Genomic DNA, 9,919 nt, shown 5'->3' on the forward strand with positions numbered 1-9,919 from the left:
GTGACAGGCACAGGTTGGAAGGGTGACATTTTATTGTAAGCCTCCCTATGAAAGGAAGAAAAGGAAAGGACCAGTCAATTTAATGCAGGGACCAAGAGTGCAAGAGTGTTGCTAAGAGACAGAGATGCTGCTAAAGTTCTGTGAGAAGCTGTACCCTGACCTTATGCAAATGGAGGCTTCCAACTCTTTGTGGAAAGGCTGCAAATTCCACCCACTGTGTCACCAATACCTGGCATCGAGCCTTTTATTCAAATGTTCTCTAAAAACACACACGCAGAGGATGTGACAAAGCATGACACATTTAGGGCTGGAAGGGGGGGGCGCGGAGGGGGGAGCGGGGAGGGGGGAAGGACGGATCTCATGGTGGAAATGTCACCCATCCATACCTCCTAGAGCCTGTCATCTCCCCTAGCCGAGAGACGAACCTAAGGATTCTTAAATTACCTTAATCCAGATCTATTAAGAGTCATAAATAGCGGCTCTTCCTCCTGCGTGGGGGAAGCTTTGGGAAGCCAGCGGAGCCACCGCGGGCTGCTCGCTCGCAGATGTATCTATACCCACATCTGCAGCACCTATAGCTGGCCAGGGACGTCCTTCTGGCTTTGATTACTCCCCGTGGTCAAAATACGGCAGGGAAAGAAATCAGCCCTAGGCACAGCTTAGCCAGGGCCCAGACCTATAGGAAACCGTTAAATCTGGCAGAGCAGGGAGGTGAAACACTCCCAGCGAAGTTCAAACACAACCTTCACCAAAGATTCAAGGTGAAGAGAGTGACTCTACAGCGGCTTTTACTCACTGCAATCAGCAGAAAGCAAATACCCGTGTAGATCAATACAGCCCAGCTCCTGATGGAAAACAAGTTTGGTTTGGTTTTTTTCTTTTTTTAAAGGAATCTGAGTTGCAGACCGGCATCAGTGTAATTAAAGAGTTATCTCGGGAAAAAAAATGCTATAAAAATCCCAGGTTATGCCAACTTTCTTCCTAATATTTTAAACACCTGCGGATGCTAACTGCGGCGCTGGGAGCCGGGCAGGGAGCCGGCAGCCGGCGGAGCCAGCCCTGCAGCTCGGCGGCTCCCCAACGCGCTCCCTTCTCTCCCTGCACCTTGCTCACACGCAAAAGGCAAATTTATGTTTTCCCCAGAAGGTGCAGATGTGCGATGCATCGAAAGGAAGGGCTGTTTATGCTCGGAATAGAAAGAAAAAAGAGCGGAATAATCCCGGGTAGCCCCTCTCTCAAATGAAAGCACAGGAAAGTGCTCCACGAGAGGGGCTAAGTTTGCACCGCTTAAATTCAACACTGCTCTGTTTTCCACGCGATCTGGAAATTATCGGTTTCCCTTCGTTTCAGTTGATCCTCGGGGCACTTTTGGAACTCTGGCGGGCAATTTTCGAAAAGTCGATCTGGGAGGGAAGCGGTCAAAAAACCTACAACCCCTCTGTCCCCATCGGATCCACCCGTCCCCCCCCCCCGGCCCCATCCCTGTGCGGGGAAAAGCCGCCGTGGGCATCTCCTGTCCTCGGGATGCCCCAGGACCAGATGGAAAAGGTGATCCTTTAAAGCACACGACCCAAGGCCGTGGATGGAGGTGGCACTGCGAGGGTCGTGCTGCTTCCCGCGTTGCCACCCGGGCGCCGGGGCTGCTCCCAGCGCGGCGCCGCTCCGCACCCGCGCAACCCCCGCTCATCCCCGCGCTGCCGGGGCTGCGGGTCCCCTGCTCCGGGTGGACGCAGCAAATGAATTTACCCGTGCAAATTGCCCTATATATATATATATATAATTGCCCTATATATATATATATATTTATAGTAAGACTTTTCATAATGCGCACAATACTATTAATATTTCATATTAGCAGTGTGTGTATGGTGAACTTTGTAATGGGAAATTCAATCGCCGCTGTAAATATTAATGGAATATGAAATGAAGCCACAGCTTCCATGTAGCACTGACAGTAAAACGGAGTGAACATGTGGTGGCCCTGGGGCAAGATAGGCCTTTCCTCTTGTCTCTCTCGCTTTATTACATTAGCCCGAGCCTCTCCTTACAGTTCTGGGCTCAGAAGCTGAAGTTCACAGGTCAGCCATGACAAATGTCCCTACGTCTAGCCAAACAAGACCCCCTGGCCTTGCCATTACATCTGCCCAACAAGCCCCTGGAGAGTGCTTAAGGGTGTCTGTTGCAGGTAAAGAGCTCTTTAGCGCAACTTTCCAAACAGATTAGAGGAGCGAAGGCGCCCGCAGCTCCTTCAGAGCCGGCTGCGGGGACCCCGCCGCCTCCCCCCGCCTTCGGGGGGCACCGGACCGCGCCCCCCTCCCGGGCTCCGCGCCCCCCTCTCCCGGGCCGTGCTTTCCCGGCGTTTCCCCCCCCACCCCGAGGCGCCCCGGCGGCAGCCGCAGAGCCCAGGGCACCCCCGCGGCGCCCACCCGCGACGCCCGGCGGGGCGCAGCCACGGCCCGCGGGCGTCCCCCGCTGCAAAGCGCTGGCGGCCGCGCCGCGGGGAGGACCGGGCGCCAAGCGCCGTTTTGGCCCGTCAACCACGGATTTCAGCACTCGGGATGCCACCGGCCCGGCACTGTCCGCCTCCCGGGCTTTTTTTTTTTTTTTTTTTTTTTCCCCCCTTCTTTCCCCCATTTCCAAGATTTCTGTTGTATAAACATCACTTCCAAACGCTTCCTTTCTACAGTGGGCATTAATCTTCATTTGTTAGGGGAAGCCTTGTCAGAATTTCCTCCTGCCTTTCCCCTTGGAGGTTTTGGCTGCCCAGTGATTTATGCCCGAGCTCCCCGAGGTTTGGTGCTGACTTTTCCCGGTGCCTTGAGGAGCTTCAGGTAGGCGGGAGAGGGGCTCGGTGCCCGGGGGAGGTGTTTGGCCCCGCACCCCTCCAAACGTATTGGGGGCTTTGCAGCCCGCAGGGGAGAGCCGGGCAGGATCGGGGCCTGCCACGGGGTAAAAGTGGCACGAAGCACCGGGATGGGAATGAAAAAGGGCATTTAAGTGAGTGGGAAGCGAGAAGTTAACGAATGGGCGAGAATCCCAAAGCGTACTGGGGCGACAGCCCTTTTTATCTCAGTAGGCAAAACTTCTTCCACTCTCCCTTCCCTGAGGCGGGGAAAACTCATTGCACCCCACAGCCCCGCTCCTTCCTACCGGCCGCGAAAAAAAAAAAAAATCCAACCAAAAAGCCCCGCGATCCGCCACTGCCAACAACTTTTTGTTTCAACAAATACCCGGGAGAACTGATTTCTTTTAGGAAACTCTAATCTTTTATTATGTCTCTGACAAACTCCATTAAAAGAAGGCATCCGTGTCCTGCTTCTTCAGCCGCTCAAACTGCCCAGTAGCTCCGATAAAATGCTGAACTGGGAGGGGAGACCCCCCGGCCGCATCCTCCTCGGAGGTGCTCGTCCCTAAAGGCATGCCAAGCAGAAACTGTTCTGGGGAGCCTTTCAGCCACCCGGCTTGTGAAAACATGAACGAAAAGGAAAGAAACCCTAGTGCTCAGCCTGGAATCGGCTCCGGCCACTTCTGCATTGACTTGTTCTTTTAACAGCTTCTGTATTTTTCCAGCATCGCGGCTCTCGTACTTTGTACAGTGTCTGTGGCTTCATTAAAAGCTTTCTATTATATCCCCCAGGAAAATGCAACTGTCACCTCTCCTTGCCTTTTAAGAAGAGTCGCACTTTCAAAGAATATTTTTCTCCCCTTTTACTAAAAGAAACAGCACTGGATTCAGGTTTTGTAAGTGTTAAATAACTTTCCCAGCGTGTATTAAAGGAAGATTGTATTTTATCAACAGCTGATTGATGCGGCCATGTGATCCTCTCGGTTTGTCTATAGTATCATATTTATTTAACCTGCTGGGGGACTGTGTTCAGGGGCCGCTTGCTCCCGCTGGCAAGAGCACACACATTACACACTACCCCAGGTATTCTGATTGATTGTTCCCACCCCACAGCCTTTGGATCATAATTTAACACAGCAGGTCCTACAGCACAGACGAGGTTTTCGGGAAATACGGAGAGGGGTTTCTATGAACCAGTACCGCATAGCTCCTAGGCTTTTCCGAGATAAAAATTTGATGTACGGAGAGAGGTGGAGGAATGCTTACACAAGCGTGATGCCAACGCTCGCACAAATGCCTTCAGCCTCTTAATTTATTCCGAGCCCTTTATTTTTAAAAAGTTCTTCCTGCAAATGAGCATTTTCTGGGACTTTCAAAGCACCTGAGTGCAGCACCATCAGCCACGTCGAATGCTTAATAGCGGCGGTCGGTCAATTGTATTCAAGCATATTTAAAATGCGGAGAGAGTCAGACGTCAGTTTTCTCCTCACTTTCCCCAGATTAAACAGTTCAGAAAGTCTTTTGGCTGCCAGCTGCTGTTTGCCCCCCGAGAGGAGTTAAAAACAAAACACCACCCCCCCCAAAAAAAAAAAAAAAGCAAAACCCCCCCAGCCCACAACATTCCCGCCCTGCAAATTGTTTAACAAGCTCTGGGATGAATTAATTTGCGCAAGGAGGGCTGCTTCCTAGTGGCTGCTCCCCGCAGCGGGGTTGCTGGTCCCTTCCCGGGCAGCCCGTGAGCGGCGGTACCGGAGAGGGGGGTCCCCAGGTCCGGGCTGGTGCCGCTGAGACCCCGCGCAGCCCCGCTGCGGCGCACCTGGGGCAGGTTTAACTAAGGTGCTACTTTTTTGCCTGTTTCCCCTGAGTCCAGCCACGCTGTGCCACAGGAAATAAACTTTTCCAACTGTTTATTTATTTTTTTTAAATAGTGTTATTTTTATTTTTTTCCCTTCCTGCTGCAGAGGCAGGGATGCGCTCCGGAGCAAGTCCTCGCCCCCCCCGCAGCCGGCTCTCCGTGCCTGCAGGTGATTATTTTTTTTTTTTTTTTTTTTCCTCCTGTGCACCTCGGGAAGGTGGGGACCTCACTCCCTCGCTCTCTCAAAGCTGCACTCTTGTCTCGCAGGAGCCCCCAAACCTAGCCGAAACCCACGCCCGATGCGAGCCCGAGGCTGCGACCCGGCCCCGGGGCAGGGAGGCTCGGGCGGCCCCGGCGGCGCCCGCCCCGGGCGGGTACCCCGGGCGCAGCCTGGCACCCGGCGGTGTTTACCCGTGACTCAGGGCCAGGCGAGGGATGCAAAGGCTTAGCAAGGTGAGGGAGATGGCAAAGGAGGTGCCAGGTAATAGATCGGTTCCTGTCCCGCGGGGCAAAGGCGTATTGACAGATCACGTTAATCAGTAATTTTTTTCTTTTTTTATTTGCTAGTGGGTGCCGGTGACAAATAGCTCCAGTCGCCGGGCTCGTAACCCCTTCGTGGCCAGGGTTCCTCTCCCTGCCCACCCTCCCGGCACCCTCAGCCCCTGGGAAGCCGCCGGCGGGCGATGCCCAGCGGGGGACCCCCCCACGCCCCGAGGGAGGCCGGTTTCATTGCCTGGGCATTTCCCAGGGCATTTCTCCTTTCCAGCTTATTTTTGCTTGGGGGATATCCTGTCACTTAGGACCACCTGTGCTGGAACCTCTTCAGCTGGCCACAAAAGGTGGTTTTATGGTCCAAACAGCTCTTTTGGTGGAGGGGACGGTGACCGCTTTTACCCCACAGCAGGGACTTCCCACATTACCTGTTCTGTTGACAAAGTAAAGTAAATCCCACTTAAAAACATGATCCCTAGGCTCTGTGAGAATGAAGCAGATATGTTTTTAGGGCTTGTTAGTCCCAGGTCATATTGACTGATTTCTGAATAGTTGCCATTGTGCCGCGCTTGCAAAAGAAACCCGAGCAAATATCACCCGAGCAAGGCTTGTGGTTTCCTACACCAGCCGGCTGCAGCCTCGCACCCCACCCTGCCGCTCGCAGCCAGCCTCTCCCTCCCCGTCCTAATCTCTCCCTTTTAAATTTGTTTAGAAAAGGGGGTAAAAAAGGTAATTCCGAGGAAGGTGGGGAGGGAGAACGGATCAAACAGCGCAGGGGGGTGACTACACCTCCCTGGCAGCCACGGGGCGAGCGTCCCCTTGCCATAAGCAAGAGAGCGATGGAGCGCGATCGGGTTTTCCCACCGATTTTCTCGGCGAGGCGTCGTTTCTACCTGCCCAAAGAGGGGATGGGGCACCCCGCTGGTGGGCTGCTGCGGGGCTGGGTGCGGGTTTTTGCCCTTGGCGAGGAGCCGGGCGGCCCCCCGGGGCCCTGCCCGCCCTGCGGTGCCGGAGCGCCGGGGCCGCGCAGGGCCGGACCCGGGGCCGCCGAGCGCTCGGTCCTTCCCCCCTCCCCGCGGGGCTCCGGGAGGAAAACAACAACGTTTGTTCATTCCAAGCGTCGGCAAACAGCTAAACTAGTTTACACAGTTGGTTTTGACGAACGAATAAATTGTTTTCTTTAAGTACACCGTCCTAAGCAAGCACACACTTTAACTAGTTTTCCTATGAGACGGCTTTTTACTAGATTGCTTTTTCATTGCGTGGCTATCGAAATGAGATAATGACCAAAGAGGTGGAACCTAATCAGCCTTTTAGTTGAGTTTAAAGAGTCTAGAGGTAGTTTAAAGGTAGCTTTGGTCATGTTTGCCGGCCAGCTGCGATGTTTGCACTACCACGTTATGATGGGGAGAGTAATGTGTTTGATAGATAAGGGAAAGAGGCTAGCCAAAAAGCAAGGTCAGGTGTGATAAGGCTTGACACTTTTACTCATTTTTCAAACACATAAAAGGAAACTTTAAAATATGAAGCAAAAAAAAAAAAAAAAAAACCAAACCAAAAACCCAAAACAACAAAGAAAGACTGAACTTGCTAACATCTATCATAAAACCCATACATTAACAAACCTTACTTCTTATTTAATTAGCCCAAAACCTTATCATAGTTTGGAACATGTCATGCCATTAAAAAAAAAAAAGTTCTTCTATTTTGTTAGCAGCTAGGTACATTCTCAAAAAATGGCACTGTTCGTGGGATAATCACACAATTCCCTTTTTCATGTTTTATCTTCACTTTTTAAGTAGTGAATAAAATAAGTTATAAGCTGAAGATAAAAGTCTGTGAGTGTAATCAATAGCAAAGGGAGTGCATAGGGTTTTAATAGAGGACAGAAATCCTGGAGAAAAAGAAAAAAATTGTCACTCTGGAGTTAAAATCTGTGTAAAATAAAAACACCAGGTACTGAAGAAGAAATATAAAGTGAAACATAACCAAACAATCAATGGCAAAACTCTCATTAACTTAAACAAGGCCTGCCGTGACTTGCATGGTATTTTAGAAATACTGGTGTCCAAGAGCACAGATACATATTATTGATCCTACATTCTATAAAAATGAATTGATTTTTGCTATATACACAAGAATTCTAACCCAGAACTGATTACATTTTTCTTTCAGGAAACATTTCTGCCATCTTCTGTTGATATCTAAGCTACACATTGAAGAACAATCTCTCGTCAACACACACCTTCCACAAGCAAATGATTTCGGTCCCCCATTCAACAAAGTAATAGTAAGATAATATTTGCAGAGCCATCTAAAACCAATTTTCAAAGGCAGCTTAGGCTAGGTGTAAAAAGGCACTTACACACCTATGTCCAAAATGTGGCTTCTCAAAATGCTTGTGCAGCTGCTGGTCAAAATAAACCCGTAGGAACCGCAGCTTTTCCCCTTGAAGCCTGGCAAGTGCCTAGAATTTGCCTCTGGGCAGGTCTAGGGTTCTCTGTCCCTTGGAAGTGCTGAACAGCTTGGTGTTTTCTGCTTTTTCTCTGAGCCCTTCACAAATGAGGCCTCTGTGCTTGCCCAAGGGGTCTCATCGAGAAGGAGTTCTCAGGGCTTTAAAAGAGAAAATGAACCGGATGAAGAAAGAGGACTGACCTGCTGTCTTTTCCCTTCTGGAAGGTGTGCTTTCCCTGCCCTTCCACCAGCCCTCACGGGGTTAGACTAGCCCCAGAGGGATGGTGATCTATGCTCAAGGTCCTCCTCCACCTGAGAGGACGTAAGCCCCTGCCCCATCTCTGCTGGGAGATGAAGGAGAGAAATGGGCCGCGTTTCCATCATTTCCTCCTGAAACAGTTCCACTTTGCAGAAAAATTGGGCCAGAGAGAACATGCAAGTATGAGCATGGCTCTGTATCTCGGTGGTTAGAGCAGGCACTGGGGAAGCAGAGGAGGAAACGTAGCTCATGGGTGAACCTGTTAAGCGTGGCATCCCCTGTGCTGTCAGGCACCTAAAGCATCGCTGCCACAAATTCCAGCCCTGAAACTCCCCAATCCCTGATGTTGTTCCAGCTCTTAAGGGAAGGAGACTGGATGTTGAATGGTCCCTTGATTCCCACTCTGTGCTGGGTACCAGGGCAGGTCCCTGAGGATGGACTGGAAATTCACTCGGAGGAGCCTGATCTTGGCATAGCTTTCCTGCAGAGCTCAGTGCAGTGCTGGGTTTAGAGGTCCCTGAGCAAACAAAAACTCATGTCCCATGGTTGGTACCATCATGCTAGCACGGCCCTGTGCCAGCAAACAGCTCTTAATCAGGTGGGGCTCAAATACCTGCATTGTTCCCAGAGCACGTGCATTTGATGTGCACTCACACATACAAGCACAGGACACAGCTGAATGCACATATAAAGCTTATGAGATTTAGGTGCCTACACACCTACAATACTTAGGAAAATAAGTCTTACACACCTGAGTCACTCAGGCATTTTTTATAATACTACTCTTAAGCACCTGCTTGACTGAAGCCACATGAGGGATCTCATAGGCTTCATTGAGGTACCTTGTGTCTGAAATAAAATGTGAGATTGTGAGCTTTGTTGAACAGGGATGAAATCACTCACCCACTGAGAGACCATGTCTCTCATACTTAACATACTTAACATACTTGTCATACTTAACATACTTAAAATACTTGTCTCTCAGTCTTAACATACTGCTGAATCATGGCCAAGGCAACAAACATACAAAAAGCATTCACGGGATAAAGAAGGTGAAAAGCAGTTTCTCAAGCTTAGCAATAGCCCTGAAAATTATACAGCCCAGTATCCTGTGCAAAACCCATCACTTCCCTTCCAGCAAGGACTAGTGTAAGAGTGACTAGGGCTTTTCCGCGTCACCATTGCATGGGACAAATGTTAACCTCCGGTGTGCCTTTCTGCTCCTGAGTCCCACAGGCAAATGACTGGTGGGTGCAAACTTCCCTTAGGGTAACGGGCAGGCAACCGTGGCTCCAGCTGGATTACATTTTCCATAAAAAAACAGGAAACCTAGGTCTTCAGTAATGATTTTCTTCCTATAGGGGCCACCTTGTACACTTTTTTTGGTCGCATTTTAATAATCTATATCAGTGTTGTTTTTTAGCTGATTTTAATGTCAACTAGGGATTAATGTGCATTAATTAAATTGACTGTATTTTCTTTAATGAGCACAAAAGGATTTTATGTTAATACTGATGATCCTAATAAGGATTCTGTCTACTTATCTGTATTTTCTCTACATCCTGAAATATTTTATTAGGAAAAAAATTAATTTAGTTACTATCACAGGGTAAAAACAAAAGCTATCAGGTAACTGCTAACTGGGTCTGGCATTAGCAAGCTATATGATGATTAAGCTGTAAGAACTGCACTTAATTGCAGAACTGTTCATTGCAATGCATTATTTTAAACTTAATTTATGCCTTTTTTATTTCTTGTTTGGCATCAACTGACTCTTTTCTGGATTTAAAGCCACTATTAAGCGAGTACCTGAGAAACCTTAAAAGAGATGCTGGAAGTGAAATCTGGGTTAGGGCCCGTACCCCTTTCCTTGGAGCGAGCTGCTAACAAGTAGGAATCAGAAAGGCTTAGCTGGGACCAGATACAGGTAGACAGGTATTAATGTACGACCCCCTTTCAGCTGTTCAGGTTGATAATGCAAATTAGTTTCTAACTTGTTAAAAACCTATAATAT

The 9,919-nt window shown here is 49.5% G+C and overlaps 1 long non-coding RNA gene across 2 annotated transcripts; it reads left to right on the plus strand.

Annotated features, from left to right (window-relative positions):
• Positions 1 to 4,546: 4,546 nt before the first annotated feature.
• Positions 4,547 to 7,962, plus strand: LOC148050305 (uncharacterized). Of its 2 annotated transcripts, none has more exons than XR_015701702.1 (4): positions 4,547 to 4,681; positions 4,807 to 4,869; positions 4,949 to 5,153; positions 7,368 to 7,962. It is a non-coding gene; the product is annotated as an uncharacterized LOC148050305 (long non-coding RNA). The 2 variants fall into 2 exon arrangements; XR_015701703.1 differs by having other exon boundaries at positions 4,968 to 5,153.
• Positions 7,963 to 9,919: the final 1,957 nt, after the last annotated feature.

The sequence above is a fragment of the Nipponia nippon genome, unplaced genomic scaffold (assembly GCF_047370975.1).
Source record: "Nipponia nippon isolate SJK-2023a ecotype South Korea unplaced genomic scaffold, ASM4737097v1 scaffold_9, whole genome shotgun sequence".
Classification (NCBI taxonomy): domain Eukaryota; kingdom Metazoa; phylum Chordata; class Aves; order Pelecaniformes; family Threskiornithidae; genus Nipponia; species Nipponia nippon.